At 42.1% G+C, this 22,837-nt stretch overlaps 1 protein-coding gene across 10 annotated transcripts in view; it reads left to right on the top strand.

Moving 5' to 3' along the window:
- Positions 1 to 11,489: 11,489 nt before the first annotated feature.
- The window catches only part of ARAP3 (ArfGAP with RhoGAP domain, ankyrin repeat and PH domain 3), a 680,145-nt gene continuing 668,797 nt past the window's right edge, over positions 11,490 to 22,837 (top strand). For 5 of the 10 annotated variants that reach the window (XM_078653517.1, XM_078653516.1, XM_078653515.1 and 2 more), the window contains exon 1: positions 11,498 to 11,616. The gene's annotated coding sequence lies outside the window, so the exon portion shown is untranslated. Of the gene's footprint in view, positions 11,617 to 18,295; positions 18,416 to 22,837 lie in introns of those variants that run through there. The other 5 variants (XM_078653514.1, XM_078653512.1, XM_078653510.1 and 2 more) reach the window with 4 other exon arrangements.

The following is a 22,837-nucleotide window of genomic DNA, read 5'->3' as shown; positions in this document are numbered from 1 at the left end:
GGCTAAACTAAAGAGGCAATATGTAAAGTATTTGTGTGCATATACACACAGTAACACAGTGAAAAGACCACAAAAGTACTCCACACCAGGTTAGAAAAATAGCCAATATTTATCTGAGTAAAACAAGACCAAAACAACAAATGTCCAATATACACAAGTCAAGATATGAATTTTTCAAAATTAAATCAAAATGCAGTGCTTAGAAACCAATAACTCGAACTTGGGCTATCTGGTTGCACTTGACCGGGACTAATCGAAAAATTTAGTCCGACCACGATGGAGCGTGGGCCGGATACAGGAGTCACGCAGACCTGCTGACAGTACCTTGGATGCGCTGGAAATCAAAGACGATGCAGTGTGCAGAGGGGAGGAGGCATCGTGTATGCAGGTGATGCGTCTGTTTCTGGAGGTATTGCAAGGTCGTTGATGCTTTGGCACTTGGGGCCAATGAGGTGCACAAAGGATGTGATGCATCTGTTGCAGGTGAAAGACCTCAGTCCCTGAAAGCGATGCAACCTCGGTGATGCGTCGATGTCACGAGCGTGGTGCGTTGGTTCTGCGGCGTCGGTGTCGAACCACTGGTCTGAAGGCGATGCTGGGGCTGTTTTGTAAGTCGAGGTCAATGCATCGCGCACTCAGAGAGCAGGAACCACGACTTAGGTGCTGGCAGCTGTGATGTGTCGATTTCACATAGATGCGCTGGTTCGAAAATTACTCTTTGGAGTTGATGCATTGATTTCTTGGTTGCATCTCTTTGAGTGAGGACAGGCACAGCCTGATTCAGGTGCAAGTGTCTTACTTCCCTCTCACTCTAGCGCAGTGCAGTCTGGTGATGGGTCATCAGGATATGCAGGGCACACCTCAGGTCCCATTGAGTGACTGTCTGGAGGGAATGCACAAAGCTCAACTGTCACCTGACCCAGATGTGTATTCTAGGAACAGGCAGAGGCACAGAGTGGTTAAAGTAAGAAAATTCCATTCCACTCCAGAAGAACTATTTTAAGTTCAAAGATACTTTCTATTTGCAAACAAAGGGGAGTGCAATGGGATGTCCCTTCTTGCGGGAGAAGGCCATACTGTACATGGCCACACTTGAAGACAAATTGATTTTTAATAACAACCCTTATTTCAAACATCTGACACAGTGGTACTGCTATATTGATGTCATCTGGTGTCAATGGAATGGCTCAGAACATGATCTGGAAAGGTCCAATGTTTGGCTTAATTGCAGACACCCTGTCATTCAATTCACTCGTACCAAAAGCGAGACATGTTTAACATTCCTCAACGTGGAAGTAAAACTGATTCAAAATGAACTGACAACGTCCTTGCATAAGAAACCAACGGACAAGAACACCATACTACATTATAGTAGCTGCTATCCTAGAAATCTTAAGGACAACTTGCCTTACGGACAATTATTGAGGATCAGGCAGGACTGTACCCGCAAATAAGATTATGAAGTACATGTTAGCACCTTATGTGACCAATTGAAAGACTTAGAGTACCCTAAATAATTGCTAAAACATGTGATGAAAAGAGCGTGGTATACACCCAGGGAATGCCTCCTGACAAAAAAAGTGAAACAACAGGTAGACAAACTGGGTTGTGTATCCACTTATGGCCCACACACAAATGAATTTTGGGAAATCATACTGAAGAACTGGCATCTCATACAGAATTTGGAACATCCACTACAACCACCACTGTTGGCAATGAAAAACAATACCAGTATTGACCAACAAATAGTGGGGGCGGAAATTGCCTCTCCCACAAAAAAAAAAGATTTAAGAACACAATGGAACTTCAAACACATTGTGGGCCACCATAAGGGTGGAAATTGTTCAGTGTGTGAAACAACAAAAGAAGGAGCTGAGTTTGTACACCATAATCGCAAGTGGATACATAAAGAATTCTTTAATTGCAAAACAAAAAATGTGGTATATGCTATTATATTCTCATGCCAAAAACTATATATTAGCGGTACAAAAGGGGGTGGTGGCCAAAAGGAACCATCACCACCCCCTTTTGTACCAAAAAACTATATATTGGCATGACAAATCAAGAAAAAAAACAACGTATTGTGCAACATCGGTCAAGAATAAAAACAAAGGTAGTCACCGCCTCGAATGTCAGCCATTTCATTGAAAACAATCACAGTGAAAAATAATTTCATTGGACGGTTCTATATGTCATAAAACCAAATCTAAGAGGAGGAGACACTACCTAGGCAGCACTGTTGCAAAAAGAAGCTTATTTAATACTAGAATACAACAGTACAGTAAATGGCCTGAATGAGATGTCAGAAATAGGCAGAACGTAACGAAATTGGGGGTATACTTTCTACTTAACCTCAGAAGAACAAGGTTCAGGCCTCCAACTTAGAACTCGTTTCACAAATGAAGCTGCAAAAGTAACTGTTAAATCCGTTCCGTGCAAAATGCACTCAAAATCCCAGAATGCAATTTTTCAAACATCGCGAGCACGCAAGTTAAAATTACTTGGAAACCAGAAGCCTCTGATTCAGACGTTTGGATGTAACAAACGAAGCAAGTTAGGAAGGAGCTTGTGGAAGTAAGTGAACGAAAACGTAAATAAGAGCATAGTTTGGAATTGTAAAGGTCAGCGTCTGGACCTCATAACACTCATATTTGGTGCTCTATTTCATTCTAGAACAAATACAGAAATGACAAACAATTCCATTGGAAGCATACTATAAACCATCTAGATTGATGTCTACGTGAAATCGTTACCAAAGTAGACAGCAGTTTGCGCCAATAGAAAGTAAGTTGCGCGTTTGCTCATTTGATCACAAAATGCTCTATATTTAGTCCAAAGCATGGGGACTTAAACTGTAATTCTTCAACTTCCATATTTTAGACGGAGAGATTAATAATAAGGACTCAAAACTCTCATGATTGAAGACACAGGCGGCAAAAGGAAAAGCAAAACCACCACAGGTTGTTGTGTATCGATTTAGATTCCGTATGAATTTCCCGATTCATGCCCTTACATAGATACAATTCACATTGCCCCTATTTAGGCATAGAAATCCAGCCCTCCATGCTACCCAAATAAAGACATGGCTACTTACATCCGTTCATCTACGTCACTACAAGTTCTTGGAAAACCAGACTCTTAAGCCTTTAGGACTTCCCCTTGCTTGGAAATTGATTTCTCCAAGCACTCATTTATTATGCATTAACATCTATTCCTTAGGGGTTCATTCATGACGTTCTTATGCCTGACTTTTACATCAATACTGGCATTCCTAAACACCTTCAAGGTATAAATATACCATCACTTGCTATGGCACGGCACGGTTCGGATACCTACTTGCACGACGCGGCCCGCCAGAGCAAGTCCCGAAGTAAGTCAAATCCCCAACTGACGCACTGACCAGACACTGTCATCCTCCTCGCCAAGAATCCAGCTCCAGTGTTTCTGACTCCCCTTGCGGGGTGTTAGAGATCGAGTCCCGGGAGAGAGATACCAACCTCTCTCCTTCTAAAGGTATGGAACTGATTAGAACCTGGAGAAACCTTTGGCAATTCTTGGCACACCTAAACTAAACTATAGCTAAAACAGCACCTACTTCTTCCCTCGTACTAGACTTAGGTTAGGTACACTGGGGTAGGATTATTTTAGAAACACCAGTTGAGTATTTTAGCCTGTGTTATTTATGTATGTATTTTTATATATGTCATTGCTACAGACCATGCTATTACAGTATTATTTTATATTACTGTTAACGCAGTGCACATTATACTTCGCATTCTGTCTTACGATTGTAGAAGTTCATATCTCTTTCATGAGAAATAAGACTGTTCAATAAACCCTTTTATTGAAATGCCCCATCTATCTCTTTCTATGCAACTCTGTAGAAACGAAGCATGCACGATTGATTGAGTGAAATGGTTATCTATTGTTTCCACAAAGATATTGTTCCGACTCTAAGGTAAACAAAGTTGTCATGTGTGTGTGGTTGTCAGAAACTAATCCCTTCTTGTTCATTCGAGAAAGTTTCTAGTGACCTCTGAGTTAGCTGGCACACACAAGTAATTAAGTTAGCCAAGAAACCGCCTGGTAGTCGTGCGCTTTATAAATATTTTAATTTCAATTTCAATTTCAAGTTTAATGTACTCGATAGAGACATACTGACCTCAGTCCTATGTCAAAACTCTAGTGTATATTATTCCAATGCGCAGAGCCTATTAGGGATATAGGAACTACACTACAAGGTACCACACATGACATAACCAGAACGATAAAATTGTAGAAATACTAAAAATGAATTTAGGAGAGTTTTGACATTAATTATTAAATATGTTTGACCTTACATTACAGATTATACCCAGTCTAAGCCCTGAAGAGAACCCTAAGAATTGTAACGGGCTAAAAATGCGTTGGTAATACTCACCACCATGCAAAAAACGTAAGTGATTTGCATTCACTTGTAGGGAATAGCTTGTTATAACTTTCTGCCCCTATGACTCTAAATAGTGTTCCCAGTGGTTAGCAGCTTTTGTATTTAAAAAAAATGATTACCTGACAAACAAATCAGGATAATGGTTGTTGCTTATTTAGAATAAGGACTGGTTCAATAATGCATGTAACCAATTTTACACAAATGTGTTGTATGTATTGTATTGTCTGTTACAGTTTTTTGTAATAATATGATTTAAATGAATGTTTTCGATGGAAAGTATGACGTCAATCTCTTATTCTGACACAAAAGACAAATGATTTATATGCAAAGAGATAAAGTGATAAGTATATAAATACTACAGACCATTGAAATGATTGAACGGCCTGAGCCTGTTTAAGTAAAAAGCAGCAGTTCAATTGAAGGCTAGGTAATTAGTTGTTCTGGTGAAGCTTTCTAAAAGTGGCATTTTCAGGCCTGCAATTTAAATGCCAACTTTATTAAAAGATGCATTTTTAAGTATTGAGTCCATAGACACCAAAATCCAATTTTCCATCCGCTCCCAATTGGAAAATACACTGTAAGGCAGCTCCAATGCTAACCTATGGGAAAGATAGGCCTTGCTGTCATGAAAAATGAATTTAGCAGTTTTTCACTGCCAGGGCATATAACACTCAAAGGTACATGTCCTACCTTTTAAATACATGGTACCATGCCCATTGGGATACCTAGGGCCTATCTTAAGGGTGCCTTACATGTAATAAAAGGGAAAGTTTGGGGCTCGTAAGTAGGTGAACTTGGCAGGTCGGCATGGCAGTTTTTTAAAACTTAACACACATGCTCTGCAAGGGCAGGCCTGAGAAAAGGTTGGAAGGGCTACTCGTGTGGGTGGCTTAATCAGTGCTGCAGGCCCACTAGTAGCATCTGATTTACAGTCCCTAGGCACATTTAGTGCACTGTATTGGGGACTTTTCAGTAAATCAAATATGCCAACCATGGTGCAACCAAATGCCATTACATTTTAGACACAGAGCACATGCACTCTAGCAGTGATTAGCAGTAGTAAAGTGTCCAGAGTATTAAAACCAGTAAAAAACAAGTTCAGCACACAGTCAAAAACAGGAGTTCAGAAGCCAAACATCTGGTGAAACCACGCAAAAAGATGCCAGGTCTAACAGTGCTCTAGGCAGAGTGAGAAGTCCCATAAAACTGTTGGTAACAAGAGCAGTGACATAGCTGAAGCCCGGCCAGTGTGCTCCACTGCAGCCGGGACTTAGCCAGTGCAGCATTAATGTTTTCAAAAGTGTCTAAAAACCCTTAAGACAAATTGTGTCAGCAGTGCAGTCCTGGTCCCTGTTTACTTGTCATGGCATGGATGCTATATTTCTGTGTTTTTTTTCCCCTTGAATGTGACTTAATCTACTTGTGCATAATATGAACCTCTAGATGTCTAGCTGAGTTCATGTTGTGGGTGGTTGCACAAAACTGGGGTGAATGAAAGCTTTGGAGTTGGAGTGTATCTCAGGGGCGTGTCAGTGGGTATTTAAAGCATTTTGACCAGTGGTCGAAGTGGACGGGATCGGCAGGGCATAGTGTGCCCCAGCTTTTTCAATTTAATAGAACCTATAACGCTACTTTTTTATTTTAAAAATGCATTGCCGGATGGCCGAAATAGCCCAGGCCGAGAGATAAGCTCGGCTGTTCGGAGAAGGGTGTGTGGGCAGAGAAGGAAAAGGACCCTGTCTTTTCCTTCTTGCCCTAGAAGACAAGGACAGTGGCCACTTCTGCTCTGCCGCTGGCAGCTTCCCCCCTTCTTCCCTCTCTTTCTGTCTCACTCTTCCTCACTTGCTAAAAATTATGACTTTAACAAAAAGCTCTTTTCCTCTCTTTCCTCTCCTTTCCTGCATTCGTTCTCCTGTGGAATGGACCCAAAAAAGAAAGAAACACTTTTGTTCGAAATGTCATCTTTGCCTGACATTATTCTATTCTAAAATGCAGTCTGGGAACAGAGAGAAAGAAAGGTTTAAAATAAGCAAAATAAATAAATAACTACATACAGCAAGCCATATTGGTCGCAATGCGTCCAGACTGGTTTTATTCACATGCAAATACATTAGCGCCACTTTACAGAGTTTGCCAGTAAAGTGCTACTTTGGTTTTCTCGTCTTTCTTTGAACAGCATTGTTTTACTCTGGTGGGAAAGTGCACCATTCCTGGAGGGACTGCACTACCTGGTTGATGCGTATGTGGAGTGCAAAACATTTAATGTGATCCTTATCAGCTGTTTTCCTTCTCTTTGTTTACATAATGTGTACCGCGGCTCTCTTGTGGTCTTTTTAAACCATGATGTTTACGTTTTTTAAGGATATAAGCAATGGACATTGAACTGGTCCTTTCTGGGCCCTGTAGTCATGCCCTTAACTTTTCAGGCAACAACATTCATTGATATCTGAATAATTAGGATAAAAGTGTTAATGTAACCATGTTGTTCCTGCTTACATTTCACATGCATTACTTAATCTTGCATTCCCTATGAGTGTTTGCTTTTTCCAGGATGTTATTAATAAAAACATTTCATGCAGCGTATTACTCTCCTCTAGTACATAATTTGAATTGAGTCACATCCAGGTGTTTATAGTGGGGCACAATTGGGTTGTAGCTGAAGGCAGTGCGAGTTTCTCTCAGTGGGGCAGTATGGTGTTCAGTGGAGAGAAGATTTAGCACTATGGTCAGATCTGCTGAATTTGGAACTGTGGAACTATGTTCAGCCTTCACATCCAGTCCACTAGGCCACTCTCCCGAGGGAGCCCATTCCTATGCTAGACCTTAAAAGGACCCGCTAGACAGTAGAAGCCCTGATGTCTTAGCACCAGCAGGTGGACACCAGCTGTGGAAAGTGTGGGTTGACCTTGAAGGCCTGGCCCCCACAATCTATACGTAAGTTCACCTCTGGTCTTGCAGACAGGCCTACAAAGCAGCAGTACCTCCATTGACCTTGTTTCAGCAGTACTAGTGCAACTCACCGGGGATAGGCAATGCAGGGTTTGCATGCACATCTAACTAAGTTTACAAACTTCATGGTCTCTCTGCTTCATGCACAAACAGTTTTAACATGTGCTGCCTGCTTTAGTGCCACTGGAATTATGCAGTAATGGAGGACAAATTATGTTGCAGTGCTGACTAAATTATGCAGCAAAACAAAAGGCTGCAGCATAATGCGGTACATTTTCTGATACTTTATTATTTTGACATGTTTACATATGCTAACAGTCTGCAAAGATTTTGTCTCATTAGTACCAGCGTAACACACAAATGCATCAGTGAGAAGTCTTTGCAAAGGGCTCTCCGCTCCGCAGCAACACAAGTAACATTTTTAGTACCTTATGTTTTGCTGGGACTATACACAATATTTTAGATAAAAACATCAGATTATACAGTAGATTATGTATTATGTTGCAAATATGACAGAGCCATAATTATGTTCAAAACATTTGCAAACTAGGATATTTTGCCATTCATATTTGAACTTCTCTTGTGGAAAAAGGGAGAAGTGCTGATAACAGAAACGGCATGGCTCAGATACAAATGGCTTGTGATTCCACTTTTAAGCATATTTGGGACATTCTATGATTGGAAATGTATCCCACTTTGTGAATGTATTTTAATGTCAATAATTCATATTTAAACTTAAATAAACATGTGTATCCACTGGTTGAATTACATAGCGTAATAAGCTGTAACTGGTCAGTGAAATACCAAACAAATACTAAAAATTGGGATGTTTCGCTCTTTCTGGCCACACCTCTGACTCCGCCCACTGACCCAATCTTCAGGTTATTCCAGCCCTCTGATTCTCCGCCCACAGTTCCCCTACTTTTTTCCCACTGCTCTATACAACATATTCCTCCAATCCTTGCCTCTCTGCAGCACGCTCATGTGTGTCAATTGTAAATACCATTTTTAGGTTGAGCCTAGCGGCAGCGCGCATGCACTGCTTGCTCTGCGAGGCATGCAGTAGTCGAGTATGCTGTGTAAACCCCGCCTACTCTCCGCCCAAACTTTTAATTGGCTGGTGTCATTGTCCTTGGTAAACGCTGCAGACTGCTCTCTCCCGGGGGCCCACGGGCCACACTTAAGGGACATGAAGTCAGTCAGGAGTACAGGATCAATGCACCCCTCCTTCCTTGAGGCCTTCTAAATTGAGAATCCTTTTCCCCTTCCCCTGGGGCATCTATATCACTTTGCCAAGAGTTATGTGATGACTGATGCGAGATCAAAGAGTCTTGGCGCTGTTCTTATTTGCGGTTTTCTATAGCGTGTACCTGACCTTTAAGGCATTAGAGCGCTTTCATGAGCACCACTGGTCCGCTGCCGCCGCAGGTAGGCTGGTCCCCGGTTCAGCACCCGCACCGAAATTCGGGGAAAGGATGCCCCCAGGCCGGCGCCACGAGAGGAGCGGGTGATTCCAACCGGAGGGCACCCGCAGACCTCAGCCCCTCATGACGCCACCCCCGGCGCCCACCTGAGCCTCCGCGGCAGCATGTCGGAGCCCGCGGCCGGTGGGGGCACCGCTGGGGCCGCTAACGCCAACAACAACGACCCGCTGCCCTGTGTGGATCCCGGGCCCTTCCCACAGCCACACCGTCTGCCCTCGCAGCACCTCCCCAGCAACGTCCTGCTTTCTTTTCCAACACGCATAGTCCAGGTGACAGACATCACAAGAAGGGACCCCGAGCCGCCCCCCCATCCTCCCTCCCCCCCCTCCCCCAGTGCCGGCCATTACCTCCCGTCCAGACACCTCTTCCTTGGGCCGGGGGCCTCTCACTGCAGGAGGCGCCTGCCGTGGTCCATCGAAGGATGAAGGTCTGGGCGGCCCCGGGCAGAAACGGAGGTGACTGCGGCACCGGCCACCGGGTGAGGAGGAGAGTCAAGCCGCCCCTGCTGCTCGTGAGTACCGTGCGCGCAATCCAGTGCTACAGCGCACACACTCACCACAAATCACCCGGCATCCAACTCCTGCAGACTCCCTCCACCACCAGGTGCAAGCACTGCTCTCACAAGGGCCCGAACCAGAGGGCTCTTTGGGTTCCTCATTGGACTCTTGACTTTGGTGACTTTTGTGCATCCAGCCATTTTTGGAGATGGTCCCTTTCCCGCCACGAACTCTCATGGACTCCTTTACTTTTGCTTTTGTCCTGGCTGCCATTTTGCTGCTGCTCTCCGCCGCTTTTCTCTGGACCCCGACCTACCATCTTGTCCATTCCCTCATCTTTTACCCTTTTCCCTCGTTTCCCCCTTGACGATCCTCAAATGTTTCTTCCCTTTTCTGATTTGCCTTTTCTCCATACCCTTGTATCCCTCCCACCCTCCCTTGGTGCTGTGACTGCATCCCGCCTCCGACCCCACTTAATGGAACTCTGCTTTTCTGTATTTTTTTTTTCCCCTGAGAAAATCTACTATGTGTATATATATGTATATAGAGATAACTCTAATCACTAGTATATGCAGAAGACCTTTGTACTCTCTACCATTCCTATGTGACTCTTAGAGTATATCCACTTGTATCCCTCCCCTATGTATATAGAGATAACTCTAATCACTAGCATATGCAGTAGACCTTTGTACTCCCTACCATTCCTATGTGACTCTTAGAGTATATCCATTTGTATCTCGTCCTTGAGTGGCTTTACTACTTGTACATTTTCAATTTTCCTTTCTTTTTGTATCTCCTCCTTGTGTGACTTCACATCTTGTACATTTGCATTTTTTTCTGTTTGTATCTTTTATGTAACGCATGTAATTCTAAGTCCTTATGTTTTGCAACTGGTTCTTATGTAAAGTGCTCTGACACCTTCGGGTAAAGTTTGCGCTTTAGAAAATCGCATTAAATAAAATTTAAATAAATAAAATATGTTGAGCGCAGTGGTCACTTCTGCGACACAGCGCTCTGTTTATTTTTTTTATTTTTTTAAACTTTCATAATGAGTGCCATGCCTACTCCAGGGACACCGCGCTCCGTTTCTTTCTTTTTTTTTTACTTTAACAGTGAGCACGGCGCCCTCTTCATGGACACCGCGCTTAGTGTTAAAGTAAAAAAATAAACAGAAAAGAAACCTAGCGATGTGTCCTTGAAGCGGTGCCACGCTCAGTTTTAAACTTAAGCAAGCATTTGCAATGCAGTAGGTCTCACATTTACGCGAGGTTAAGCTATTGGCATAGTAAATAACAGTGCCTGTTACTTATGTTTTAAAAAGTTATAATAATAGGCAGTCATTTACAATGCCAATAGCTTAACCTCGCTTAAATGCGAGACCTATTGCATTGCAAATGCTTGTTTTTTGTGTGTAAAGGAGGTCTCTCTCTCTCCCCCTCTCAACCCCCCCCCCCCCCCCCCACCCCCCATTCACCCCCAGCCCAGGTGGCAACGCGATATCCTATAGTTGTGTACAAATCACTTAATATCTCCGTGCCTACAATTAAAAATAAAATGAGTGTTATCTTGGACAATGTAACTGTTGCCCATGCAAACCTTCGGAAGAAATTCAAGCTTTATTAAAAAAAATGCAATTCTTTGAACTTGAGAAATACAGTGCCCTGCAGAAACATTTACTGAATCAAAATGTCAGGAAAATACCCATTGAAATAAAAACAGTTGAAGAAAAGAGATACATAGAAAATCGCGTTTAAGCATTAGGGTTCTAAGCTGCAGTCGGTCCCGCAAGACGGACCTGAACCGACGCGCAGCACTGGAGTAGGAGGCGTGGGAAGGGCCTGAATGAGTGCAGAGGGTAGGTCAAGCAAAAACAGGATAGGCGGTGTCTAACTTGAGCTGGGCGTAAGAGGGCGGGGCTTAGACACGGCGTTCTCAGGTTAGGAGGGATGGGGGGTGAGCAGAGCCTTACAGCGTGCACACAATCTGGACGGGCCGGGCGTTCACACAGAAAGGCCGGCCAGAACCAGGTGAGGCTTGGCGTAGGCTGGGCCTAGTTGCATAGAGGCGGGGTAGACTCGGGGTGGGCGTGGTGTGCGACTTCTGAGCTGTGGGAACAGCGACTCTCCGCTGCTCCACCTCGCCCCGCCCGCTTGTGTTTGTAGCAATCCTCTCAGGCCCGGGTCGGGCTGCGGTGAGCGCTTCCAGTCCAGCTCTGGGCGCTACTTAAGAACCGGACGGAGCGGAGCGCACTGGAAAGGTAAGGGGTGTCCTGGGTGTACGAGCTGATGGTGTGAGGGTCCCACCAGGACGTGAGGACCACAGTGAGGGAGATAAACTGGTTAACGGGAGTTTCTGAGGTCCTTAGTAGAATCAGGATGTCTGGACCACGGGACGGATGCGAGGGTTCATTGGAGGAGGTGCGACCAACCATACAGATGCTGAAAAAATAGCAGCCCCCCAGGAAAGCGCAGGCCTGTATCAGACAACTTCAAAGAGCATAGATGACATGGAGCGCGTAATGATGTTGTGAGAACCCCTGCAGGATGTGGCCTCTCAGGGGTAATATGACTGCACAGTGAAGATAAGAGGAGCCCAGGAAACGTCGTGAGGGTCTCAGCGAGAACCGCGGGACCCGCTGTGTAATTTTATCAGTGGATTATTATGTAAATGTGTTTACATTGTGAAATAGCGATTTAATTGTGTAAATAGCTGTGCAGTGATTGAGTGAGTGCATGGTTGTCACCGTGACTATTTTTTCAGAGATGAATGTTTAAATGTCTGTTAGTGGGTGTTGTCAAGATTGTGTGATGTCAAATTAGATACTTTTTTAAACGTGCAATTTTACTTCTAACTGAACATTGTACATTTTCTTAAATGTACAATTTGCTCTGTCTTGATACTAATACAGATTCTAAAATGTGTTAATTGTATTATTTTTCATGAGATTATGCAATACCTGTAGAAGAAAACCTGTCTCTAATTTCTTTATAATCGGCTAATGGGTGCATCACCCAGTCGCCGATTATAACTAGTCCCCGATTATAATAAAATGATGTCAGAATTTAACTGTAATAACTTATTACAGTTGTGTTCAGATGTCACAATACCTGCTACCAGAGCCAGCAGTTTAGAGGAAAGACAGGTCTGGTCATGGAGCATAAATAAAGCAGCAGGTTAAAGAAGGAAAAATTAAACATTGCTTCTGTGTTTTTTCTAGCTGAACATTGACAAAAGAAAGGAGATATTAAGGCAACCCGTTTATTTTTTGCACTCCTTGGATAATTCTAGAAAAGTTTGAGTCTTTCTGCATGTTTTTTTACATGTTTTTAGTACACACTTTAAAAACAAAAGGAAAATACTTTTATTAAACTGCTTCTAATATCTTTTTGCAGAAAATATCGAACATATTTTAAGATGTGTTTAACCTTGCACCAAAGATTCTATTTTTATTGCTCATGTAGCAAGCATGCTCTCACCATGCTCCAGGGGTTTGTGGGATAGGTGATGGTTGGACCAACTATTATAAGAAATAAAGTACCCCCTACTGTACATGATTTGTATATTGCAATTCACCTCAGAGTTCCATAGCCTTTATAAAGGAAGTTGGCCTTTGGTCTCATTCTTCTATATGATCATGGAACTCATCTACTGCACGAGGAGCTTTATCCCATATAATACATCTATATATATATTCACAAAGGAGTACATTATTTCACATGTAAAAAGGGTAACAATTCAAAAAAAGTTGATATTTTGCTTTTCCCATTCGAATAAATATTATAATTTTTTTCTCCTCAACCTTTGCTTGGTGTTAAATCAAATAAGGAAGCAGTGGTATGCTACTGGTATATGAAAAATATCAACAAAAATGTTACTTTTTTTTTTATTTAGTAATTTTAAAATAAGGTAGCCTGTAAGGAAATGGAAGACTCATGAAAAACGTCTTGCTAGAGAATTGTTAGAGAATGTTCAGGGGAGGGTGCTGTGCAACAGCTTAGGGTCTCAGTGGAACATATAAGTGAACTTGTGAGCAGGGAATGGGAGTGTCAAAAAGTATAAGGGAGAGCAATGAGCGAGACACACGAGAGCGGTGGTCATGGAGTAAACTCACATGAACAATGTATCTAACCCTCATAACGGATGCTTGTATAGCAAGACATAATTATGGCAAACAGTGTTCTTTAGTTCACCTTTCTTCCCTTGTAAGGCGCTCTGATACCCGCAAGGGTCATGTTCGTGCTATATAAAACCTTCAAAATAAATAAATAAATGGAGAGCAGGAGGTGGTATAGGAGCATACGTGAAGGTGAGCAATGAAGCGGGAAAAATGTGGGGTGGACCAGCAGTAGAGGAATCCCCTCACACATGGAGAATAAGGAGGAAGAAGACTGGGGATCAGGCAGAAGAAAAGGGTGAGGGGAGCAGATGAAAAAGCTGATGTGACCATCTGTAGTTTTTGTGAAGGCAATAGTTAGTAATTGAAGGAATAATATTGAAGATTGTACTTACTTTAGAGAGAGCACGGCTCACAAAGTCCTGTAACATGAGCAAATGCTTTAAAACATGTACCTGGTGTCTGGTATATAAATACCTTGTGGTGTATGTGGGTTGTTATGCAATGTTGGGACTTTGTAGTACTTTACAGTATTTCTGGACATGTGAGGCACTGAAAAATTGTGCGTGATCCAGTGTAGATGTGTGCAACTGTGCATATGTTTGAGAATCTATACGTTAATTCGGGTGTCTGGCAGGAAGTGATCTTTGTTTGAAGATGTGATTTATTATGCGCATTTCAGCATGCTTTTCTTAATTATTTTTATGTGTTTCTGCAGGCCAGTGTTTATGTGCCTTTGTGGATGTCATACTTGTCATCTTCTTGGGTAGTTATGTAGAAACTGCATTAAAAAAAATTGTAGTAGCATCTTTCCCCATGCGCTGCCATGAAGTGATTAAAAGCAGTGAGAGACAGCGCATAGTCAATAGGCAGTAAGTTATGCATCCATAGGGGGAGGTAAATGTTGTTATGACTTAAAAATCTGCAATTAATCGTACGTCATACATGAAGTTAGGCAGTATATGTACTTCGGCCAACCTTTTCTGGACCAGCATGAATATTTAGTCTGCCAACGGATGAGATAAAAGGGAGGAGGGGCTGAGTACATATGATCAGGAACAAATATTTAGTTTGACATACAGGGAGCCAATATATTTAAGATACACTATACTATAACGGTTACTCTGCGGCTGCCTGAAGTGATTGAAGTCAGAAGGAGCAATGTTGTTATGTTTAAGGTAAAACATTCATTGTAGGACAGGGCTGTTGACACGAAAATAGACTGCCTCAAATATAATTAGGCAGATCAGAAATAATGTAATTGCAAATCAGCATCAAGTGAGAGTTTCGCCGACATGAAAGTATTTGAAATGATAAAGTGCCATTGCTTGTTGTCTGGTTTGGAAGGAAAATATAACGGTGAAAGTGCAGCGAGGCAAGACGCTGAAATACTGCCTACGAGCAAAGTAGTCAGCGGCTGGCTGATAAGAAACATGTCAACATGGGTCGATGTATGTTCACGTTAAAACGTTTTGCAGACAGAAAAAAAATGAAGCAGCAAGGTAAAGGTGTTATGTATACAAGAAAATGTTTGAAGCTAAAGTGAACCGTAGTCTGAGCTCTAGATAAACAACACAAACTCTGGTTAAGGATAAACATTTATCCTGCTGCAGTTGAAATGTGAAGGGAGGAGAATGGTAAAGAGGCTGTGGTCCACGGGAGGGGCAAAGGCAAAAAGAGGAGGCAGTCCCAACAAACTAACAAATAGGAAGGAAGCAAATGAGTGACATTAAAGGAAACCAATGAATGGCAACAGGCGGGCTTTAAGCCCATTGTAAGTTCACTATAGGCCCTTTACAATCAGACAGCTTGTACGGCCTGGCAGGTGAGATCTAAAAATATGAGCGAGTCTCTGAGATGATTTAAGGATATGAGACCACAGGAAATTACAAAGGCCTCAGTGAGTGGAGGAGGAGTGAAGGAAGGGGTAAGACTCATGTCCCATCGGTAGACTCCAAGCAGCCAAGGTGTACACTGACCTGTACCTTGCGGCCCAAGAGCAGTCTCGTCTTTCGTATGTGCTTCATTTACAGTGACCCTCAGACAATGGCCTGATCTTAACTGCATCAGTAGTGCTTCGTCCAGAAAGGCCTGACGCATTTTGTCGCCTCAGTGGTACTCTCATCTCAATGACCCAGCCGCGGCCGGTAGTGGGAGTACCGGCCGGGCGGTTACGTGCGGAGGGGCAGGGTGGGGGGTAGTAATGTATGGATTACGGACCTTAATAGGTAAGTAAACATAGAAATAAATAAAACGAATTTCGTTGCGCGCACTGCATTACCAAATGTGATGCAGTGCGCACAACGAAATTCGTTTTATTCATTTATATGTTTACTTATCTGTTAAGGTCCGGAATCCATACATTACTACCCCCCACCCTGCCCTTCCCCCTCCTCATGTCACCGCCCAGCCGGTACTCCCACTACCAGCCGCGGCTGCAATGACCTATGCCATATTGTACACATTGCCTCATCTTTAGTACTACATCCTTAGCGTCATTAGGGGTCCTTTGATAGAGCTACAACTCTGGTGTCTCATACACAATGTTCCATAACAATATTCCATAACTAATCTTGCCTCCCTGCATTCCACCGTTTTCATATATTGTGTAGTGTGGTGATTCCCATTTTTCAAATGTTTTGCCCCTGAGCCCTGCATAGTAGGCAGTTTGTATTTAGTCACTTGTTCGTAGATGTTGATTTGTGTCTTTTTTTTGTCTGAGGTAGATATGATTCTGAATTAAGCGTTATGTTCTTCCTTAGGTTGTATTCAGCAAGCAGTGATGAGCTGGTTCTGTTTACCAAGGTTTCGGATTAGCCTCTAAATCAGATATCTTCAAGTTTGGGGGTGCGGGGGGGCTCTTAAGTGGTCTCGGGTGGGGCACCAGTCTCTGGCCAAGATAAGTTTCATGCTTTGTTTTAAGTGTTAAAACCCTTAGCGGCAGTAAGCCACCTTGTAATGGGCCATCACTAACAACTTTTGTCATTTATATCCTAACTGGGAATGTGTGTAAAAATGGGTTACAGAACTTGACTGCAATCTTTAAATATTAGCAGAGTAATTGCAAATAAATTGAGGGGGGCAAGATTATTTTCTTTTTTGGGGGGGGGGTGCAGCATTAATACGTTTGAAGACCACTGCTCTAAGTATTCGTTTTTGTACTGCAGAGTACTGTAAACACTAGCCTACTCGAATTCTCTCATGCCGTTTCATCCATATTCAGCCTTTTCGATACCAACAAGAGCTAAGTTCTTATACATTGTTTGATCTAACTAGCATATGTGAATTCATTATCGAAGTTCTAAAAAAGCAAGTAGGCGTACAAAATGTGAGTTTTGTTTACCTTTGTCTATAAAGCACAGTGGCACCCTCAAACATAAGAGTTGTGCTACTCAAAACACAACTGTTGAAAAAATAAAGCAGATATTCTCCGAGTCCTTTTCCTTAGTTACTGCACAATCCTCCCAGGCAAGGCATGTTTGTGTCTGTGCTTCCGGGTACCGCTTTCCGTTAAGTGCTTTTCTTCCTGCTTGGACCCTGACCTATTTGATCTCGAGTACAAGGTTTTCTCTTTACAGGATGCAAGCAACATCCTGTCTCCTACTGAATAGCTCTTCTAGCCTAGTGCCCTACATAAAACTTGCGTTGCAGTCCCTTGTTTGTCAAAAAGGTACAGAGCTACTACACTTTAAAGCATATATCGTTTGCATTGCCCGTAGCTTGCGCATTTGAAGGATAAAGTTCTCCATAGCCCAGGTGTGCCTCTAAGACTGTCTGTCCATAAACCTCAGACTCCTTGCACTGCCTTCTCACGTGTTTCAAGCTCCTTGCTTGAGTCTGTGCGCCATACTTTTTGCACAGCCTGTGCTTGTCCTCTGACCTCCTCACACTACGGATCTGCCATACCACGACAATGGCACAGACAATTGCATGCATCGCTTTTTGTTGTTTTTAATAAATGCCGATAAATGAGAGGGATGTGTCCACTCCCTGATGAATGGCTTAAGGGCTATGGAGTTGAAACTCGACAATGATGCAGAACCAGTCTTAGTAGTTAGCAGTTCACTGGTTTCTCCGTATGTTTTCCTCCTGAACCCAGCTTCTCACAGTGTCTGTGGGCCTACTCCAAGTTCCATGGGCGTAAAAACAGTGCAGTGAATCCTGAATGAGTATTTGTGATGTTCTCTGATTTAGTGGCAAAGTGGCATCAGACGTCCCTTTTTATTTGCTGGTGATCATTTTCCAATTATAGTTATGCGTTGGTGCTACGATAGCAGGACCACGAGCATCCATCTTTGAGTCTTACAGGATAGGTAAGGAGTTTATGCCTTAATATTGTGTGTTGCAATTTCGTGTGTGGATTTTTGTATATATCGGAGTTACTTGGTTACCCCTCGGGGCATGTCTTCATACATCAAATACATCAGCATGGTTACAACATATTCATGTGTGCCGACTGTTTGAATGCTGTAGAAATTGGGGATTCAAATTATTTTCTCTTTAAAAGAGGGAAGCTCTAGTAACTCAGGATTCCTTCCACAACCAAGGTTATTGATTACTTCAAAATATGTCAGCACCACCCTAGAAATTCCATGATTGGTCTGATCAATGCTCATACTTGAGACTCTCTTGCTGCTGTGCTTAAACAATGCCCACACTTCCACAACATCACCTCTTATTCACTCTGTCCTGTATGTACTGATTTTCTTTGATGTGCAGTCAGAGACAGCTGCGTCACATCGTGCTGGATCCTGAAGTGTCTCTCTCGCTATCAAGAGAAAGAGAGAGAGAGAGAGAATATAGAGATTCTGGTGCCAAAACTAGGAAGGGAAATGGAGAAGACAAACAAGAGTGGGATACTGAGCCAGTAGCGAATGTCAAAGACGATGGGAGATTTGTTCCTGAAACACGTGTCTTTGGCCCACAGAACTTTTTACCTGAGGTAGTGTGTTTGCCAATATAGAGCACTGACATTTTTCATCTTGTAGATGTTGAATTTTGGGATCCTGGTTGATTGGCATGTGACCCATTCTAACTGTTGAATATTGTATGGCATTATTTGTCTCCCTCTGCATATCAAATAAAGTGTCATGCCAGTTAAGGGGCACATGTGAACCCACGTGTGAATAAATATTTGTGTCTATATATAATATTGTTAGCAAAAGTATGGATACAATGACCATCTCTCAAACTTTCTTCAGAGCGGGGACTCTCAATGGCAGAATAAAAGCACTGGAAAATTGACTGTAAGCCATCTTTCATGTTCTTTTCATAGTTAGTTTACACTTTGGTTTAACAAACTATAAAACATGATTTACTAACAAGTGATCATATCAGACCCCCCCTTACCCTGTTCGTTAAGGAACATCTGCTTCAGTAGCTGTAAGAAACTGGATTACTAGTTGAGGGGGGTGAAATTCTTCTCAAGCAGCAACCACAATTCTTCTTCCAGTTAAATGATACGTATACTCTAAATTAACCTGTGCTCAACCCTTTGGTAGCTTTCCACAGAACAGTCAGTTAGCACAGAAGCAATGTGTAAAGTATTTGTGCAACACTTCAAACTGTAGCACAGTGACAACACACCACAAAAGAGCCCCACAACAGAGTTAGAAAAATAAGACCATTTGTACTAAAAAAAACAAGGTAGAAACTACAAAAATCCAACCAATATAACTGGAGATATACAATATGAAAGATTTTAGTAAAAATAGCACCAAAAGGCTTAAAGCACCAACTGTGGATATATGGTCACGCAGATTGAAACAAAGTTACGAGTCCTAACAACACAAGACTATAACCCAAACTTACATCTCCTGCGGGCAGCCAACAAATAAACCTGTTACAATATTTGTGATATGGTACTTTTTATTGGAGTAAAGAAAAAAATCCTTTAAAACATCAGAAAAGAAAAGATTGTCATTGTTGCCAACATCCATACGATAACAGTTAACCAAAGTATGGATATTTGTGCATGTGTATAGTCTATATATCTCCTAGTGGAACACTCTTTACTTCTGCCCATGAAGTATCCACCTCTCCAGTAGGTCTGTCTTGGATGTTTTGTGGGTAGGAACTCCTTCCGATACATATGCATGAGCAATAGTCTGAGATACCCATCTAATAAACGTTGACTTATTGAATGGCCCATGTGATAAAAGTATGAGCTTGAATTTCTACAGTTTTTGTCGTGTCCGAAAAACACAAGAGTGCCGTTCTTACATCCAATACTAATGGAATGTTAGAGTTTGAATTTTTTGGAAATATGCATAATTACTTCTTATGACAAATAAAACTGAGATTGGACTTTTGGTTTAAATTTAGGATTCGGAAGTAAGGGCCATATGTAGGTAAATACTATTTACCGATTCTAAAATACCGAACTTTACCGATTCGTTATTTTAGAATCGGTAAATAGTATGTAGGTATTGATTCGGTAATTTTTACTGAATCAGTAAAATTCGGTAAATACCGATTCGGTATTTACCGATTCGGTATTCCCCATTCATTCCTATGGGCCTCTAGGCCCATAGGAATGAATGGAAATTACTGATACGGTAAATACCGAATCGGTAATAGGGGTAGGACTTACAAGGGTGGCAGGGTGTCACATTGACACCCTGTTGCACCCCTGAATAGTGCATGGGTGCACATGTGGCACACATACATGCCCTACGGACATGTATGTCTGCCACACGGCACTTTTGGAAAGTACAAATTTGCTTTTTCACAGGTTTTCGATATTTACCACCAACTTGTAGTTGGTGGTAAATAACGAATCCTTAAATGACAAATGCACTCACTTGTGTGCTCCCTACATTACGGATTTGGTAATTTACCGAATCGGTATTTAAGAATTCGGTAATTTACCGATTCCTTAAATTACCGATTCTGTAAATTACCGAATCCTTAAATTAGGCCCCTACATCTCAAATGCCTAATACTGGTCGGTAAAGGCCGAAATTCGGTAATTTCGGCCATTACCGACCGGTATTGGGCTACCTACATCTGGCCCTAAAATCTTAACTAAGGAAAAGTAATCACCAATGTAGTTCTAGTCTTCTTGCTGATGTTACCTCCACTAGAAAAACAACCGTAGTTGTTAATTGTGCAAGAAAGCCTTCTCTATTGACTAAAAAAGAGGAGCTTGTAACACAACACAATAAGAATTTTGCAAGGAGGAAGAGGATTGTGAGCTTCTGTTTTCCTTAGCCGAAAACCTTTCACTAACCTGAAAGCCTATGATCAAATTTTAAAATGTTCCCCCATAATTCCATGAACTTTTTGATGGCTGCCCATTGAACTGTTAGAGTGGAAGGGGCAAGGCCCGTTCAAAAACGTTCTCTTAAGAACTCTATATCTTGAAATGGTTCATAAATGTTGCCACTAACCTTGATTCTCACACCAAAGTTAGATTGTTTTTCAATGTTAAGTGCATGAGGTGAGAGTAGAACCTTTCTGGATTCTTGAATGCACTTCTCTGGAACAACTCATTTTTATGGACCAATCCTTTTAACTTTCACACTGTGGGGTTAAGATGTTCCACACTTTCCTGAGTTAACTATGGAAAGTTAAGAGGTGATGCTTGCAGCGGGAGGTGAAATATTGCTGCACTGTTAGCTGCATCAGAGCTGGAAACCACAGAAGAGCTGACCAGAAAGGAGCCATTGGATTCCCTGTGACCCTCTCCTCCTGAATATTCTGAAGCACCTTGGGAAAAAGGAGAGCTGGAAGGAATACATATAGAAGTGCTGTGGCCAGAAAATTGCTAAGGCATCCATCTCCTATGCTACTGCTTTAATAAATTACGAAGCAAAAGGTTTTGCACCCAAAAATGGCAGGCGATGAATTAAAGCTCGTTTTACTTGCTTCAAGCTCCCACAGCCCTATCCACAAAGAACTTCTTCATGCTATTGAAGCCCCAGTAGATGTAACAGACGACCAGAGATAATCAAAGGTACTATTAGACAGGAATTTGGCTAGCAATTCCATATTTCCTAAAATAGAAAGGGGATCAGCTCCTTCCTGAAACAGTGCTAAAGAGCCAGGACCTCTTTCAGTAAGGCTTGCACCGTATATGCCGCATAAGATCGTGTACTAATGGCAAATTTCGTTGCAGTGTAAGAATGCTTTAGATAACTTTACTCTGTTTTTGTTCACAGGGTCTAATAATAATATTTCTTATGAGGCTAAAGAAAGAGATGCCGTGCTGGGTAGTACATAATTCACTTTTGGAATTTGTGGAAATTCATCTTCAAATTTCTCTGAATGTCATTTATTAAAAAATCTCAGGAAATTAAACTTATCAATGTCTTTCAATTCTTTTAACTGTACATGTTTCTATCTATCATAGAATGGCAGCTCTCCTCTTGGTTGCGCACAATATTGTGCTTAAAATCGTTCATGTGTAACTTGGTGAATTGATTCAAGCCTCCGAGGTCTCTCTTGTTCTCTTAAGCGTGCCATGAAATTGTGCACCTTGCACGTTTGTCGCTAGGACGCGAGCCTTGATCATCATGGTAGCTTCTGTTAGTTGCTTTTTAGCAGTCGGTTCATTCAGTGCCGGTGACACAACCTCTGCCAGCGTTGCTTCAAGATCTTCTCTAGAAATAGAAACAGTCTATTGGTCAGTATCCTCAGGTGCCAATTCCAAATAGGTGTCCTTCTGAGTGTTCTTTTGAGGCTCCATGGTGTCTTCATTTGAATTACTTACAGCACAATAGGAACAGTTTCTATCTATAGGGACTGCTATAGAAATCGAATCTCGTCATCTCTCAGGATCAAGAAACAGATCATAGTAGCCCTCATGCGTACCTTTACCCCCCTGCAGCGCTCTGACGAGAGCATCGAGAGAATCTGGGCTTATCCCCAGAAGAAGGGTATCTACACGGTTCAGATAGCGGCCTTCTCGCTCCAGAGCCCAGAACGTGAGCGGGAAGAGGAGAACTCACCACCCCTGCATCAAAAGCTTTTGCTCACTGAAGCTAAGCACTTTTAAGTTGAGCACATACAAATATAGCATTACATGCTTTAAATAAAACACAAGAATCATACCTTCCTCCCCAAGCAAGACAAGCTGTCTCATGGAGACGGAACGAAGCAGGTTGTCAATTGAATGAGGTTAAAGTATATAGGGAAGGGGTGGGGTACAATGCCACATTGCCACATTTAAATAAATACAAGGAGTGTTTTATTTTTGCAAATATTTGAAAGGGTACTAGCCTCTAGGAGGCAGGAAACAGGACTTTTAAAAAAAAAAATTTTTTTACTTTTATGCTTAATGTGAGAAATAAGTTTTCACCTAAAGGCTTCCCTTCTTCCGAAATTTTCTGTACCACTTTCTTCTGGATGCTGTAGGTATATG

Source organism: Lissotriton helveticus, chromosome 7 (assembly GCF_964261635.1).
Source record: "Lissotriton helveticus chromosome 7, aLisHel1.1, whole genome shotgun sequence".
Lineage (NCBI taxonomy): Eukaryota > Metazoa > Chordata > Amphibia > Caudata > Salamandridae > Lissotriton > Lissotriton helveticus.
Note: the sequence above shows the minus strand (reverse complement) of the source record. Positions and strands in the feature narration are given on the sequence as shown.